Here is an 18,147-nt window from a genome sequence, read left to right as displayed (position 1 = left end):
GGCAACTTGGTCATATGGGAGCATCTAGGGTAAAACTGGAATATTCATCGGTTCCAGGTTAGTATGGAGAGAGAATATTATGCAGGTGATGGGCTGGGCCGCTCTGGGAGCAGAAATCAAGAAGCTCCAGGAACATCCCTCCTAGGAAGCACCGGCATTTGGAGACTAAAGGAGTTACTCCTCTCTCTGGCCTTCAAGAATGCAGGAGACACAGGGTTTGGTGTGAGAAGGAATGAGTACAGGCAACAATACGGCGGATGCATCTAGAGAGCCAGAATCCCTAACAGCAGGGATTCGGTGAAACGAGGAATTCAGGTCAGTTGGTGAGAAACTTGAGATGAAAATTCTGTTCATTGTTAACAGGAAATAATTAATAACAATAATACTGCAAATTTCTAATAACAGTAATGATATAGCTCTCTTAACCTTTATAGTGCAAAGGAGGGGGAAAAAGAAATAGGAACTAGCTTTTACTTATCAAACTAGAAGCACTTTTATTTATCAATTAAATGGAAGAAAAAGCATTCCGATTAAAATGATTTCCTTCTGCACCTCTCCATCTCCATTTGTTTAATAAGAATTAAAAAGCACAAAATTCCTTTATCTCCAACTTGACTTTCAGACACACCTTGAACATAATAGGAAACCAATATATAACTGCTGAATTTTTAACTGAACGATTACACAACAGAAAAATTCCAATCCAACCTCTCAATCAAATGAGATCAAGGGCCTGTAGTCACCACCTTTTATGTTGCTTCTTTTAAAATATTCTGCTTCCTGTACTCGGGAATGACTGTTTTGGAGTTCTAAAACTCAGAAAAGAACTTCAGCCATTAAACCATTTTAAGTCTTTACCGAAGTAAGACTGTCCCAGTTTGCTGAAAATGTAAAGATAATCAACCAATAAAAAACTACCAAAACCCATGGTGAACATGTAATACACATGAGGATAATTCAGAGGCCTGGAGATGGTAAATAACGGGATGTTTAATTTTCCCTGCGATTCATGATTCGGAAGAGTTAGTGGAATAAGGTTGAAATAAAGAGGAGAGTGAAAAAGTTGGCTTAAGGCTCAACATTCAGAAAACAAAGATCATGGCATCTGGTCCCATCACTTCATGGAAAATAGATGGGGAAACAGTGGAAACAGTGTCAGACTTTATTTTGGGGGGTCCAAAATCACTGCAGATGGTGATTGCAGCCATGAAATTAAAAAGACACTTACTCCTTGGAAAGAAAGTTATGACCAACCTAGAGAGCGTATTAAAAAGCAGAGACATTACTTTGTCAACTAAGGTCGGTCTCATCAAGGCTATGGTTTTTCCAGTAGTCATGTATGGATGTGAGAGCTGGACTATAAAGAAAGCTGAGCATTGAAAAATTGATGCTTTTGAACTGTGGTGTTGGAGAAGACTCTTGAGAGTCCCTTGGACTGCAAGGAGATCCAACCAGTCCATTCTAAAGGAGATCAGTCCTGGGTATTCATTGGAAGTACTGATGCTAAAGCTGAAACTCCAGTACTTTGGCCACCTCATGCGAAGAGTTGACTCACGGGAAAAGACTCTAATGCTGGGAGGGGTTGGAGGCAGGAGGAGAAGGGGACGACAGAGGATGACATGGCTGGATGGCATCACCGACTCGATGGACATGAGTTTGAGTGAACTCTGGGAGTTGGTGATGGACAGGGAGGCCTGGTGTGCTGCAATTCATGGGGTCGCAAAGAGTCGGACATGACTGACCGACTAAACTGAACTGAAAATGATGGTTTTAACAACAAATGATTTCCCTTTTCTACCAGGCTTTCTGTGTGAAGACAGGGGACTCCAACCTTTCAAGGAAAAAGCATTTCTGAATTTCAATTCCAGGGTAGTAAAACTTTTCTGGGAAACTATAGATGCCTCAGTCTTGTGACTTGTCATAACTAAACCTTCCGGAACACTGTACTCTTTATATTAAGAAGACATCAAGAAGGGGAGATAACAACATGCCAACCTCTTAAAAGTTACAGATCTCTAATTTATATTTTTAGAGGTTCAGTGACCACTGGTCTTTTTTTCTGCTCTCTCCCAGTAGATGAGACTTTAGGTGCTGTAATCATAGCAACTGTGAGCAAAGTATAGAAGTGAGAAGTCGCTCCAGGAGACAGAAGTACAAAGGAGAATCCATACCCACTCCCTGGCATATTAATCCAGACAAGCTCAAATAATTAAACAGAGCAAAAAGGAGCCTTGCCAGTTCAGGACTAGGTTGTTTGCTTTGCCACAAGGAAGCCTCTGAAGCTTAAGGTATGATGCCGCCAGGTGTTCCGGGGAGCTTAATTAAAATGCATTTTCATAGAACAAAACAGATTTTAAGTTTAAGAACTAACAAAGCCTACCAAACTTTAATCATTCGAACATTCAAACTGCTGCATTCTCAGAGTCTAATGGAATAAAGTGACCGACAACCAGGTCAGACTATATATTTTTTTCATTTCCATATTTTATACAGCAGAATCTACACAGAGTTGGATACCTAACAGCAATTAAAGACCAGCGTGTTCGATGACACACTTCACGTATCCCCCATTTCGCCTGCAGCACCTAACCGCTCTGGTGGCCACAGTGGACAACAAGCTCACAGCAATCATGGCAGCTTTGTGAGTGCCGACCATCAGAACTCTGTTGCTTGCATTTCTCTGTTGTGTGAAATGGACAATTATTTAATTTTATCCTTCAAAAACTCCACCTATGCATGTATATCTTTCTCCTACCAAAGCTACTCTCACAGAGAGATTAGCAGGCTTTTGCTGACATAAAAGACCACCATTTCTTGAAGGTCATGACCCCCTCAGCCTCCACCCTCAACCCAGTCTGTGGTGTATCCTTGTAATTTACAGCAAACGCTAACAGGCCCTGCCCAGTGTTGAAACAGAGGCAAAGTCAGAAACAGCAACAAACAGTAATTTAAAAAACAAAAACAAAGATGATGTGAGCTGAGTTTTTCTATTGTTTGCAAAATAGGACAAAGGACAGGCTTCTGTTGTGGTTGCCAGTGTCCTAGAGTCACTCACACTCACACACACACACACACACACACACACACACACACACACACACATCACAGACACCTCAAGCTGAATAGAGAGATACAAGGTCTGCTTTACTTAACAAGAAATGATACAAGCATAAATGCATTTTAAAGTGAGGCAGGTAAGTGTAACAGAGAACCACAATACTAGCTTTTAAAAATATTATCACTGATACTAACTGTATGCTGTCCTCTCAGTATGTCTTTATAGTACAGGGAATTATTCAGAACATAGTAAACTAAAAGTTAGTCTTCTTTCAAACTTGTAGTATAGGCATCACAGAGGATCCATATGGAGCCCACAGGACAACACACAACACATAAAAATACAAAACTCAAGGATTGTACCTTTCAAAGGTGACTGCCTTGTTCATAGCACTAGACTTTTTCTCCTAGACCTTCTAAGTCCTTGTTTGTTCCACAAAGAGTTTTCTAGTCATCTGATGTTCTATTACTGAGCTAGTGGCCTTTCAGGAGAGCTCTCTCCCTTCTGAAAAAAAGCAAACAACTGCATAGATATCATTACACTAAGGAAATCTCTTAGAAAAACCAAACAACTTGCTAATCTCTCCAGCCCCTTCATCCAAGCAAAAGATAAGAAAAGCAAACCTAAGTCTGTTTCAACCACATTCCAGGGACAAGTTCCCCTTTTCTTTCTTTATCAAAATTCTAGCATGTAAGTTTTTTTTTTTTTTTAATGTGTGTGTGCTTTTAAAAACAGACCTTGCAGGATAAACTGCTGCTCACACCCGCAAACAAAGCAATATTTGTTTAATAACGATTGCTACCATGGGTACAGTAAACAAGGGGCCCAGCATTTGTGTTTATGAACAAACACATCATCTTACAAGAGTAATTTAACATTAACCAGGTGGAATAATCAACAGATTTCATAGGTGACACCAGGGGCAGGGCTAATGTAAACAGAGCTGGGGAGGAGAGAGGGGCCACTCTCTGGGAATCAAGGTCGAGGTAAATGCATTACAGAGTAAACAGCTGCAAAGAAGGCAAGATAAACAAACAGTCATTCTTCTGACATTTAGAGAGGCAGAAAGGTTGTATGTTACATAGATCAGCTGCTGACCACCATGAAATCAAACCAGTTGGAGACCAGGCCTGCTTGTTTGCACAATGCCATGTTTGCTTATAAACAACAATTTGCAGTTACCAACCTCGCATTACTCATCATCATCTAACCCAGAGTGAATCAAGTGAAATCTGGTTAACTCTTTACTGGTGACATTATTTAGCAATCCGAAAAAAAAAAAAAAGCCTGACCCCCTTTAAGAAAAACAGGCTCCCCCACTTCCCTGCCCCAAATGAAAAACAAACAAAAAAAGAGTTCAGTCAATGCCCTTATATTTCCTCGCTTGTAGATAAAAATAAAATACCTACATGGTTTAAACTACTATAGGTTGGATATGGTAAAAGCTTTAAAAGACTGTGATGTTTTCATGCTTGAGTAACCATGCGTTCACTTCCTGGGCTCATCTTTTATCAATGAAATATATGAGTCAAACACCGACCTGGATCAGGAATGTTTTACCTAGAAGGAAAACCCTGATGTTACTTTCTCCTCGAGTTTCTTGATCCAAGATATCCTTAAGCACACTGGATCCACAAATAGATCTGTAGCATTCTTAACCACCCAGCAAAAATCAAACTTCTGCCCCTTAAAAGACATTGGTTGATGTTACCTACAAGTATGCAAGAGCTCACCTTGCCAGCATATCAAGGAAACCTTAAATCCTGGAAGCCAAGAGTGAATAAGCTTAATCTGTCCACTAACAAAGCATCGCAAAGAAATGTTTTATGTTCAAAAATCTGTTTCATGTGTACTAATATGTTAAACAGCATGCTGTATATCAAAAGAAAGTTATCGAACTGCATCGGAGATGCTATATTTAAGTAAACAATTTGCAATTATAACATGAATTTGGGAATCTATTTTACAGATACTTTAACATTAAACTACTTAATTTTGATACTTGTGAATAACATCTCTCCATTACTTAAAAGTTATAAAGCAACGACACACTGAAAGACAGTTTGGTAATTTATCTATATCTTACATGTGAAAAAGAAAGTGAAGTTACTCAGTCATGTATGACTCTTGGTGACCCTATGGACTGTAGCCTACCAGGTTTCTCCTTGCCTGGGATTTTCCAGGCAACAATACTGGAGTGGGTTGCCACTTCCTTCTCCAGGAGGTCTTCCCGACTCAGGGATTGAACCCTGGTCTCCGGCATTGTAGCCAGACACTTTACCATCTGAGCCACCAGGGAAGTCCATGTCTTAAGTACATATCTTACATGTACAATCAGTTAATTAATTTTTAAAAACTTAGCATTATGTCAGTGCAAAGTACAGCAAAACATTGCTGGATATCCAAAGCAGAATTTGAAAATAAGAAAATGAAATTTTAAAAAACGACTAAAGACACACCTCAGAGGATTCTGGCAATTGCACTGATAAAGATAAGATTACTCAAATTTCTACCTCTGTCTGAAAATCTTAACAAAATTGTACAGGTCCTTCCTGGCCACCTCAATTCCACTGTAAACCTCCTAGCCTTCTCCAGCAGCTCTTGTTTCCAGTTCCTACTTCAGTAACCTGTTCTTTGCTCTGTGACGCTACAGTCACAGATAAACAGAGGATTTTCTTTCGTGTTTTTCTTTTGCTGTGCTGTGGGTTGCTTCCCAAGTCCGTCTCTGCTGACTGTCTGCTATTCCCGAACCAACATAGCCCCTAAGGCCTCAACAGTGTCTGGAGAAGAAATGTCCAAGGAGGGCTCCGTGCCAGCAGAGGAGGGGGTCTCTCAGGCTCATGAACCCGTCACCACCATACGGACACAGGGGAGGGACGCGGAGATGTCTCCTTTGTCTGTCCTAGCAAGCCCTCTGGGGATTCGGCCGCTCCACTGCCCTAGAGAAGGAAACAGCCTTGCTCAACCCAGATGATGCAAGTCTGGTGGCCGAAACAACTAACACAGAGACTCTTCCTCAAATGCTTTGGGAACGGAACGTTCTCAAATTCCACGCTCTGTGCATGAGGCCGAGATAACTAGGAGACAGAGATGCCTTATCCCGTGTCCCAGCAAAACTCAAGGGAAAAAAAAATGAAGAAGTAAAAGCATAATATTGTGTTCCTCCATCCCTAGTTCCCACCTTTAATGGAAAAAGTGGATTACTCATTATTCACACTTCTAATTTTGTCCCGGCCTTCTCTTGACCTTCATTTTTATTTCCTATTCCTGAATTTTGGAAGAACTAGACTATTGGTAAAGGATTATAACTAGCATTTACAATTCTAAATGGTAATCCAAAGAGCTATAACTGTTTCCCTTGGTAAAGGACAACACCAAACACACAACCATCACCCAAATGGAGGGAGACTCCTCTGAATTCCAGGATGATTCTACTGATTTCTTAGCATGGGTAGGACAGATAACATGCATTTTTCTTCCATCCCAACTGTGGTGTTACAGTTATCCTAACATACCTTCAGTCTTACCTGCATGTGTCTATTAGGTTGGTGCAAAGTAACTGCAGCTTTGCTCGGCTGAAATTTGCTACTTGACACTGGAATACATTCTTAAATAAATGTGGTTATACATACTTTTAATGTGCATTTCTCACTTTATGTTTTACGCTAATGACATTACTTGCTGTTCATTTTATATTTATTTTAGATTAGGGAAATAATGCTAGACAAAAAAGCAAATTCAAGTGATTTTCTTGAGTTCAAAATGGGTCATAAAGCAGCAGAGACAGCTCGCAACATCAACAGTGCATTTGGCTCAGGAACTGCTAACAAACATACAGTGCAGTGGTGGTTCAAGAAGTTCTGCAAAGGAGACGAGAGCCTTAGATGAGGGGCGCGGTGGCTGGCTATAGGAAGCTGGCAAGGACCAGCGGAAAGAAATCATCAAAGCTGATCCTCTTACAGCTATACAAGAAGCTGCTGAAAAACTCAGAGTCACCCATTCTACGGTCATTTGGCATTTGAAGCAAAGTGGAAGGATGAAAAAGCTCAATAAGTGGGTGCCTCATGAGCTGACTGAAAATCCCCAAAATCGTCATTTTGAAGAGTCATCTTCTCTTATTCTACTCAACAACGGACCATTTCTAAATCAGACTGTGATGGGCAACAAAAGGTGCGTCTTATATGGCAACTGGCAATGACCAGCTCAGTGGCTGGACAGAGGAGAAGCGCCGAAGCACTTCCCAAAGCCGAGCTTGCAGCAAACAGAGGTCAGGGACACTGTTCGTTGCCTGCTGTCCGTCTGATCTGCTGTGGCTTTCTGAATCCCAGCGAAACCATCACCTCTGAGAAATCTGCTCAGCAAATCGATGAGATGCACTGAGAACCGCAACGCCTGCAGCCGGCACTGGCCACAGAAAGGACCCAATTCTTCTCCACAACAGCGCCCCATCTCACCAGCTGACTATTGCTTTTTCAAGCATCTTGACAACTTTTTTTGCAGGGAAAACACTTCCACAGTCAGCAGGAGGAAGAAGATACTCTCCAAGAGTTCGTTGAATCCCAAACCACAGATTTTTCACTACAGGAATAAACAAACTTATTTCTCATTGGCAAAAATGTCTTTGACTGTAATGGTTCCTATTTTGATTAATAAACAGGTATTTGAGCCTAATGATAATGATTTAAAATCCACGGTCCAAAACCATAATTACCTTTGCACTGACTTAATACTTACTTACTTTGTTCCCCATAGATCCCCAATCGCTTAGTTTCATTTACTAAAAAAATATTAATAAAGTAAAATAAATGAAAGAGGAAAAGACCACGCATTAAGAAGTCTTTCATGCCTTAACTTTCAACTGTTTATTTTTTACTTTTTCAAACGTTTTATTGAAATACTCTGATTTACAATGATGTGTTAGCTTGATGTGTTAGCTTGTAGTTGATTTATAGTGTCGTGTTAGCTTCAGGTATGCAGCAAAGTGATTTAGATATATATTTATATAAACACATTTTTTCTGCTTTTATATTCTCTTTCATTATAGGTTAGTACAAGATAGAGTTTCTTGTGCTACACAGTATGCCCTTCTTGGTTATCTATTTTATATATAGCAGTGTGTATATTATAATCCCAAACTCCTAATCATACACCTTGCTTGATATATATTATTTTAAAAACTGAAAATAGTCTTAAGGAAGATATGGGGAGATCCAAGATTGGAAAGGACTGATTTATTCTTTCCACAACTTTTTCTCTGGGACAAGAAAATTCTTACAAATCCTGAGATTTTCAGAGTGGTCATGCCATCTGAGTAGTCCCTTGGGCCAGTTTTCAAGCCTCAAACACTCACTTCTGCATCTCCCTTCATGATTTTTGCAGGCTTTATCTACACCTCCAATGTCATTTTAAAATTTTATTCACTTTTGACAAATATAAATCTATTTCAAAGAAAACTTTATATCATTTGGTCAAATGGAAAAACCACTATGCATTCCTCTGAAGGAGAGAAAGACTTTGTAATAAATGTAATACAACCCAACCGGTGTTATTAAATTCTAGCTAGATCCTGCTGTCCACAAAGGCTCTGAGTGGGAGCCATGTTCCTCCTTTGTTAAATAATGAGCTTAGAATGGAAGGAGAGAGATTAAAGACATGCTAGCACCAAATGGAGACTGTCTCCTTGCCTTTATCAGAAGGATTAAAACAGACTGAAAATGGAATGGCTTCAACATCAAATCACAATGATGAGAACCTGTGAATGATTTATGAACCATCTAAAAATCCTCTTCCAACACACCAGGGTATGGGATATGAGCTTATATCTTGGGGAACTGAGCCAGAGGAGGCCTGAGAGATCTGTGCTGGAATCAGGCTACATCCTGGACTCCCCAGCACAGTATTCTTAAGGATGCACCTCATAAAGCACTTAGAGAACCTACTGTATATACTTACGCTGCTGAAGAAACAATCAACTGACTAGACTCTCTACTTTTGCCCCTAAACTGGATGGGACTCCTGGGCCCTGTGTCTGATGCTTGTAGAAGACAGCTTAAAAATTAAACTGGCAACTCCAACACAGCCTTCCTCCCAGATCTGCCTTTTCTGACATCATCCAAATACCAGTCCAACAGTCACTTAAGTAGAGTTGTCTTTCTTCAATGCAAGTTCAGAGTTTATTCATTACTAAGTAACTACTATATGATAAAAAGTATAAGCATATCATTCAAATGTTTTATTGGTCAAAAAGATGGATGCTTTTATTAGTCCAACCTTTTTTGTAATGGAGTGCCACTGATGACCCAGCATTAGCCTCATTCTCTGCTATTAATCACACTTCTAAGAGCCCATTTTGCCTTAAAATCTTAAGAAATTGCTATAATTTAAAGACATGGTGTCTACTTAATGGGAAATGCCTCACAGATTGTATCATTTCACAAAATACAGTATTTTTTTTATGGGAACAATGACCATGATGCTAAAGTATTACAAATGAGAATCATTTTTATATATAAAAGAAAAATACAAGCCGTCTTTTCTCTTTGTGGCTTTCCACATTGGTTCACTTTAATCACTGCCTTTGCGATGCTGATTAGTCCAAAGGCATAGACACAGAGCTTCCATAGATTAAGATCATATAACATTCCCAAGCAAATGAAAAATAAAAATGAAAGGTAGAAAAGTCTAATGTAACTAGATAGAAAAAATCATCATGTGCTTTACGAAAATTTCCTCAGTGGCAGACTCCTCATTCATATTGTCTATAAATTCCTGTGCTGTGTCTACCCAAGTGAAGAGAACTAAGGCAAGGTCTTCAGTAAGTGACTTCAGGACAAACTACAGGTATCTGCCAATTTACTTTCAGTGTGATTTCGATAATATAATGATGCCCTTAACTTAAGTCCTCATCTCATTAAACCAGCCTTCATGAACATCTAACATAGCTGAATATTTTAAAGGAATGTGGAGCCGAAGAGTTTTTCAAAATATTGAGCTCAAATAAATCTTTTTCAAAGTGCCCCTTCAATTTTTACTACTACACAATTAGAACACAACATACACAGATCTTCAAATCCTGCACAACCCCCCAAAAATGGTGACATTATGTTACATGATGAATGAAGGGTAGACTCCAATCAGACACAAAGATGATGAACAGCTCTGGTGTGAATGGCTGGGAAGAACAAAGAGTCAGCCTTAAGTTAAGAACCCAGATACATCCTCTAGTCAGCAAGGGATGAACTGAGAAACTGTTGAAGAGCCATAGGCTGGTGACACAGGATAGGCGGAGCCAGGCATCAGACTGCTTGTTGATAAGTAATCACAGCTCTGATTCAGGGGCCCCTTCTCATCTGTCAGTACAGGCTCAAGCGTCCTAATTTCTCCCCTGGTCTTCTTGCTTCTGGCTGCTCCTCCACCATGTGGTGTCAAATGACTAAGATAAGCAACCAGACCTTGAACCCTCCACTATAACTAGTAAAAAAGGCCAACCTCTGTACCTATTTCTCAAGAGCTAGGAGGAAGTACCAAGCTAGGAAGGATACCAGGAAGAAACTGTCACACACATGCCAACAAGAAGGGCAGAGCTTAAGATGCCCACACTCGACAGAGCAGGCACCAGAGTGGGACCCATGATGGCAGCCTCCTTCACACACTGGGTACCGAGGCCACTAGATGGTTACGGAGTCAGTGGTGGGACCACCTGATGTCTGGAGACTCCAGAGTCTCAACAGCAGTCAAGTAAATATGCAAAGAAACTTATAAAGGGCATTGCTACTCCTGGGTATTTCCAAGGTCAATGTGAAGAGTATGGGTATTGGACATCTTTAGAGCAGAAACACCACTGGATACTGAGTTAAGACTGTTAATAGAGGCAACAGGGCCCATTAGCATCATCAATATCTAAGACACATCAAATCTAGACATCATCAATATCTAAGACACAGCCCATGGATAACCAAATGATGTGGCCCATATATTTATCCAAGAGCAGAGCCCCATGATACCTTCCTTAGGAGACCAGTACAGGTGCAAAGACTCTGCCTTGTGGCAAGGATTTTCAGACACAGAATCACATATGCCTCCATCAGATAATAAAATTATCACTTCTAACACTGCAACTATGGTGCAGACCTCTGCTAGACAAAGCATGGTCTATGGACAGTAGCATGTGTATTGCCCAAGAGCGAAATGCACCTTCTCGGCTCATCTCAGACCAACTGAATGAGCACGTACACGTTGGCAAAGATCCCCTAGGTGATTTACATTAAAGTCTGAGAAGGCAGGTGTGGTGGAAAGAACTCTCTGCCATTGGACCAGACACACTTGACTTTGAATTTGATGCTGCCAATTGTAAGGTTTCAACAAGATGCCCACCACTCTATCTGTGCATTTCCTCATCTCTAAAACCATACCACTCTGCATGTGGAGCCACTCATCCTTCAAAAGAGTACTTATCTTGTACCTAATAAGTGTCAGGTTCTGTTCTAAGTGTTGGGGTAACAATGGGGAACAAAAATGGATACAGATCCACTGACATGGAAGTGACTGTCTGATGGGGAAAATACATATTAATCAATGAATCATATAATAAGCTGTGAGTAGTGTTACAATGAAAAAATGCAGAGGGCTTTGAGAACAAGGAAAGCCAATATATGTAAAGTGCCTAGTATGCAGTAGGTGCTCAATAAATCACAGGAATTATCAGTAGCCCATAAAACCCAGAAGACATTATAAAATCCTCAAGTGCAGAATACTCTTATCCCTACCATAAAACGAGCCTGAAGCAGGACTGTGCTCTCAGTGAAAATGATTCTTAGAAACATTTCCTGCTTTCTTCTGGAGATGTAAGGAATAGACCATCAATAAAATCAACATTTCTTCAAATGACAGCTTAGAGAATGACACTCATTTTCTGGGTTATTGTTCAGAATTAGCTCTTGTTTACCAAGTTGTAGTTAAGAGGGAAAATGCAGAGCAGGGCAGAGGGCAATACTGCACACCAGCCGTGTTCTAAGCTGCCTCCTTAAAGCCTTGACACCTCCGGGAAAAGAAAAAAAATTGTAATTGCCATTAAGAAGCATTTCTCCTTGGTATACACGGTTTGTGGAACTTAATAAAGTACATGCTAATAATTACAAATAGAATTAACAACTTGTACCTCATACTGCGGACACAATGGTTAATGATTAGTGTACTTAGCGTGTGGCTACACAGTGACATGAACAGGGACGGAACAGGCATCAGAGATCCCATGATTAAATCCCTGCCACTGAGGACACGCACCCCAGCAGTGAGGCTACCTCATTCTTCCTTACTGAAGAGGAAGCTTTCATAACCTCACAAGTGAATGTGTTCAGTGTTACTTCAAATAGCACTCCAAGCCCACACCGGCTTCCTTGTGCTCATTTCCCACGAGTTTGTGAGCTTTACATTACAAATGTAACAAGGATAGCTCAACATGTTTGGTTTTGGCTCTTTACTCAAAAGTTGGCTTCCTTCCAACAGGTGGATATTTGTGATGAGAGAAATCTGACCTCACTTTTATCAGAAAGCCCCTGATGGAAGAATACACAACAGAAGAAGAGTCCCTGGAATAATCAGGGATGTTGGGGCGGGGGCATTATGTAAAATGTGGTTTCTGTTAAGACTTCAAGTCCAACGACAGATGAATAGATAAAGAAGATATGGTACATATATATACAATGGAATATTACTTGGCCATAAAAAAGAAAATAGAATGGGAAAGACTAGAGATCTCTTCAAGAAAATTAGAGATACCAAGAGAACATTTCATGCAAAGATGGGCTCAATAAAGGACAGAAATGGTAGGGACCTAACAGAAGCAGTAGAGATTAAGAAGAGGTGGCAAGAATACACAGAAGAACTGCACGACCCAGATCATCACGATGGTGTGATCACTCACCTAGAGCCAGACACCCTGGAATGTGAAGTCAAGTGGGCCTTAGGAAGCATCACTATGAACAAAGCTAGTGGAGGTCATGGCATTCCAGTCGAGCTGTTTCAAATCCTGAAAGATGATGCTGTGAAAGCGCTGCACTCAATATGCCAGCACATTTGGAAAACTCAGCAGTGGCGACAAGACTGGAAAAGGGCAGTTTTCATTCCAATTCCAAAGAAAGGCCAAGCCAAAGAATGCTCAAACTATTGCACAATTGCACTCATCTCACAAGCTAGTAAAGTAATGCGTAAAATTCTCCAAGCAAGGCTTCAGCTATATGTGAACTGTGAACTTCCAGATGTTCAAGCTGGTTTTAGAAAAGGCAGAGGAACCAAAGATCAAATTGCCAACAACCGCTGGATCATGGAAAAAGCAACAGAGTTCCAGAAAAATATCTATTTCTGCTTTACTGACTATGCCAAAGCCTTTGATTGTGTGGATCACAATAAACTATGGAAAATTCTGAAAGAGATGGGAATACCAGACCACCTGACTTGTCTCTTGAGAAACCTATATACAAGTCAGGAAGCAACAGTTCGAACTGGACATGGAACAACAGACTGGTTCCAAATAGGAAAAGGAGTACGTCAAGGCTGTATATTGTCACCCTGCTTATTTAACTTCTATGCAGAGTACATCATGAGAAACGCTGGACTGGAGGAAGCACAAGCTGGAATCAAGATTGCCAGGAGAAATATCAATAATCTCAGATATGCAGATAACACCACCCTTATGGCAGAAAGTAAAGAACTAAAGAGTCTCTTGATGAAAGTGAAAGAGGAGAGTGAAAAAGCTGGCTTAAAGCTCAACATTCAGAAAACGAAGATCATGGCATCTGGTCCCATCACTTCATGGGAAGCAGATGGGGAAACAGTGTCAGACTTTATTTTTCTGGGCTCCAAAATCACTGCAGATGGTGACTGCAGCCATGAAATTAAAAGACACTTACTCCTTGGAAGGAAAGTTATGACCAACCTAGATAGCATATTAAAAAGCAAAGACATTACTTTGCCAACAAAGATGTCTAGTCAAGGTTGTGGTTTTTCCAGTGGTCATGTATGGATGTGAGATTTGAACTATAAAGAAAGCTGAGCACCAAAGAATTGATGCTTTTGAACTGCGGTGTTGGAGAAGACTCTTGAGAGTCCTTTGGACTGCAAGGAGATCCAACCAGTCCATCCTAAAGGAGATCAGTCCTGGGTGTTCATTGGAAGGACTGATGTCGAAGCTGAAACCTGATGTGAAGAGCTGACTCATTGGAAAAGACCCTGATGCTGGGAGGGATTGGGGGCAGGAGGAGAAGGGGATGACAGAGGATGAGATGGCTGGATGGCATCACCGACTTGATGGACATGGGTTTGAATGAACTCCTGGAGTTGGTGATGGACAGGGAGGCCTGGTGTGCTGCGATTCATGGGGTCGCAAAGAGTTGGACACAACTGAGCAACTGAATTGAACTGAACTGAAAAAAGAACAAAATTGGGTCATTTGTGGATGGACCTAGAGCCTGTATGACAGAATGTATGTCATACAGAGTGAAGAACATCAGAAAGAGAAAAAAATACTATATATGAATGCATTTATGTGGAAACAAGAAAAATGGCAAAAATGAACGTATTTTCAGGGCAGGAATAGAGACACAGATGCAGAGAATGGCCGTGTGGACTCAGCGGGGAGAGAGTGTGGGATGAACTGAGAGAGCTGCAGATGCTGCCGCTAAGTCACTTCAGTCGTGTCCAACTCTGTGTGACCCCATAGACGGCAGCCCACCAGGCTCCCCCGTCCCTGGGATTCTCTAGGTAAGAACACAGGAGTGGGTTGCCATTTCCTTCTCCAATGCATGAAAGTGAAAAGTGAAAGTGAAGTCGCTTTTAGCAACCCCATGGACTGCAGCCTACCAGGCTCCTGCGTCCATGGGATTTTCCAGGCAAGAGTACTGGAGTGGGGGGCCATTGCCTTCTCCCATTGAGAGAGCAGGATGGACATATGCACACTACCACTGACAGCTAGTGGGGACCTGCTCTACCGCACAGGGAGCTCAGCTCAGTGATGATGAACGGTTTAGAGGAGTGGAATGCGGTGGCAGGGGAAGGAGGTCCAAGAGGGAGGGGATATCTGAATATGTATAGCTGATTCACTTCAGTGTATAGCAGAAATGAACACAACACTGTAAACCAACTATACTCCAATAAAAATGTTTAAATAAATTTTTTTTTAAGAAAACGAAAAGAGATCTTACTGTACAGAAGCTTAGTGATAACATCATTAGCTCACATGCTGGAACATTTATTTTGATTTTTATAACTTGCTCATATTGTTAGATAGAATAGGATAGGGTCACTGATAACTTGGTAAGAAGTCAAAAATGGGTGGTTCCCATTGCTAACTGCCTGGAATGAGATATATCTTCAGTGTAATTTCCCTTGGGTCTAACTATTAAAAACGCAAAGTATGAAGGAGAGGATACATCTGAAAAAATCAAAATACCAAAGGGAAAAGATTCTGCCTAACACTGTCATTCCACATCAATAGTTCTCAACATGGGATGATTTCTGTTCCCTAACCCCCAGCAAGGGGACATCTGACAACGCCTGGGGACATTTTTGGATGTCACAACTGGGAAGAAACGGTGTTACTGGGAAACCAGGAATGAAGTTGCTAATGTCCTACAATTCACAGAATAGCCCCTACCACAAAACTTTTTCAGTCCCGAGAAAACTGTTCTATGGAATCTGCACTATACTGAAGCAATGAACTCTTTTTTCCTTAATAAATTCGTAATATGCCTTCAAATGTTAATGACTTGTGATTTTTCTTTGTATTTCTGTTTTATAAATACTAGTGAACAAAGTATCTATGATGGGTCAGGTTAGGCAAGACTTGGGTGATGTAATTGGAATGCCATGTTTCATGAAAGTGGGAAAGACGGGCTGAAGGAGTGCACATTCACAAGCAAGTAGGAGAGATGCCTGGAAAAGAAATGGTTGAGCCTGGAAGGGAAGACTGTAGGTGGAATCTTCACTGAGCTGGGAACAGGGAATGGCTGGAACAAGAGGAACGTTTTATCAAGAGAAATCCAATGCAAGTATATAGGAAGCAGCTAAATATGAGGCGATCAGGGGGTAAATTAGGGAGCTGGAGCCAGTACTGACAGATGCAGTTAAGAGTGGGATTAACAAGAGGGCTGGGGGCTCCATCCCTCCCTCTTCCCCCTGATTCCTAAGCACCTGCCCCGTCACGCCTCCCTCTTTTGCTATCACCTTTAAACGCTCCCTCTCCTGACAAGTACGAAGGCCAGACTTAAAACAAGCTTCCTCAGCCTCGAGTGTCTCTCTTGGCTCCTCCAAGGGCTCTCCCCATTTCCTACCTGCTGACGGAGAGAGCTAACCTCTGGCCCCTCCTACCTCCTCCCCACAGGATCCCCAGCCCATGGCAAGCTGGCTTCTGCACCGAATATTCCTACCACAATGGCAAATGAGAGTGGACTTGCTAAATTCAATCGACAGCTGTCAATACTTAGCTCACTTGACCTCTGGTCAACGGATGACTCTGTGACACTGACACTCACACTGTCTTCCCTGCCCCAGAATCTCTGGGGGGAAACAAATCTCTCTTCTCTGTTTCCAGGTTTTCCCCGCTCACAGTGGTTCTCTGCTGACAACATCTTGGTGGCTCCTTCTCACTTTTTCACGAGCCTAATGCCCTCTGCTCATTCTGAAATCTTTCATCTTGCCTAGAGTTCCATCCTTAGGACTCCGAAACTCTAAAGCAGGCAGTGACAGTTTGGGGCCTTTTTCCCCTCTGAAAAGGTCCAGAGAATAAATATTTTCCGTTTTGTATATTACACAGTCCCTGTCCCACCCATGCAGAGCTGTAGCTCCCTGTGCAACCGGAAACAAGACACTAACAAACACACATGGCTGAGTGCCAATAAAACTTTATTTACAAAAGAGGCGGCAGTGGGATTTGGTCTGCAGAGATGCACTTTGCTGACTCCTGCTCAAGAGCACCATCCCTGGGAGACCTCATCCTCCCCATGGCTTCACTGCAGCCCTATCTATGTCCTCTCAGCTCTGAATCATTTCCACCAACCAAAGTATCTTTCCAGAGCTGCAGATCCTAACTCCTACAACCTTCTGGACACTGCTGAACATTTCCTTCTGGACGTTCTAAAAGAACCTCAACTTTATGTCAAACTGAGCTCATCTATTTCTTCCTCTATCCAAACTCTTAACTCAGGGATTTTAAAAAGGGGCCATCTCCCAGATCAAGAATTATCTGATAGTTTTTCTTTCTCTTTTATTTCCCGTTACCAATTTCCATTCACTCTATCTCCTATGCATTCATCCATTCATTTGTTGCTTAACAAACATAAGCTTGTGTTATTCTTTATATCTTCTCACTCAATTTTTACGGCAACTCCCATTCTAATGGAAAGTGTGGATAGTTATTCATTTTACAGGTTAGTGCATCAAATTTTCAAAAAATAAAATGCCTCGGAAGGAATGGAATTAGAGCTTGAGCCCTGCTTCCTATTTAAATAACATCTGCTTCTCCACACCCTTGTCTTGGAACATGCCCCACCCCCCCCCCCCCCCCCCCCCCCTCCCCACCCCCCCACCCCCCCTCTCCCCACCGCCCCCCCATCACTTTAGAACTCTGAAGGAGAATGGATAAGTCTTCCAGTCTGGCCGCGTCACAGAGCGTCTGATCACATCACCTCCTTTGTTTAGTGGCTTCCCCTTCAATGGCTCCCTAATGCCTCAAGAGTGAAGGCCCAAACCTTTAGGCTTGCTCTGCCCAGTGTGAAAGCCACTGGCTATATGAGGTTATTGAACAAGTAAAATTTGACTACAGTGACTGCAGAGCTGAATTTTTTTATATATGTGAAATTTTAATGCAAAGTAGTTTAAATTTAAAAACTGATACTTGGTTCAGTGATTGGTTCAAATTTTCAGGTACGTGCTTAACAACTTAGGTATATGACTCTACCTTCTCAACTGTAAACTTGCATGAAATTTAAGTACAGATCAAGTATTTCTGATAAAATTTTAATATCCCAACTGAGATGATTTTTTCATATTTAGTATGTAAGAAAGAAAGAAATGCAGAATGTGTTGTTCATAAACTT

General features: G+C 41.3%; 1 protein-coding gene across 35 annotated transcripts in view; it reads right to left on the bottom strand.

Annotated features, from left to right (window-relative positions):
- Positions 1-18,147, bottom strand: part of FOXP1 (forkhead box P1) — a 624,022-nt gene that overhangs the window by 248,048 nt on the left and 357,827 nt on the right. For 2 of the 35 annotated variants that reach the window (XM_060402198.1, XM_060402211.1), the window contains exon 1: positions 3,421-17,680. The exons of the other annotated variants lie outside the window; for them this stretch is intronic. The gene's annotated coding sequence lies outside the window, so the exon portion shown is untranslated. Of the gene's footprint in view, positions 1-3,420; positions 17,681-18,147 lie in introns of those variants that run through there. 35 annotated transcript variants of the gene reach the window in all.

Source organism: Ovis aries, chromosome 19 (genome assembly GCF_016772045.2).
Source record: "Ovis aries strain OAR_USU_Benz2616 breed Rambouillet chromosome 19, ARS-UI_Ramb_v3.0, whole genome shotgun sequence".
NCBI classification, from domain to species: Eukaryota; Metazoa; Chordata; class Mammalia; order Artiodactyla; family Bovidae; genus Ovis; species Ovis aries.
The sequence above is the reverse complement of the archived record's forward strand: the minus strand, read 5'-3'. Positions and strand labels throughout refer to the sequence as shown.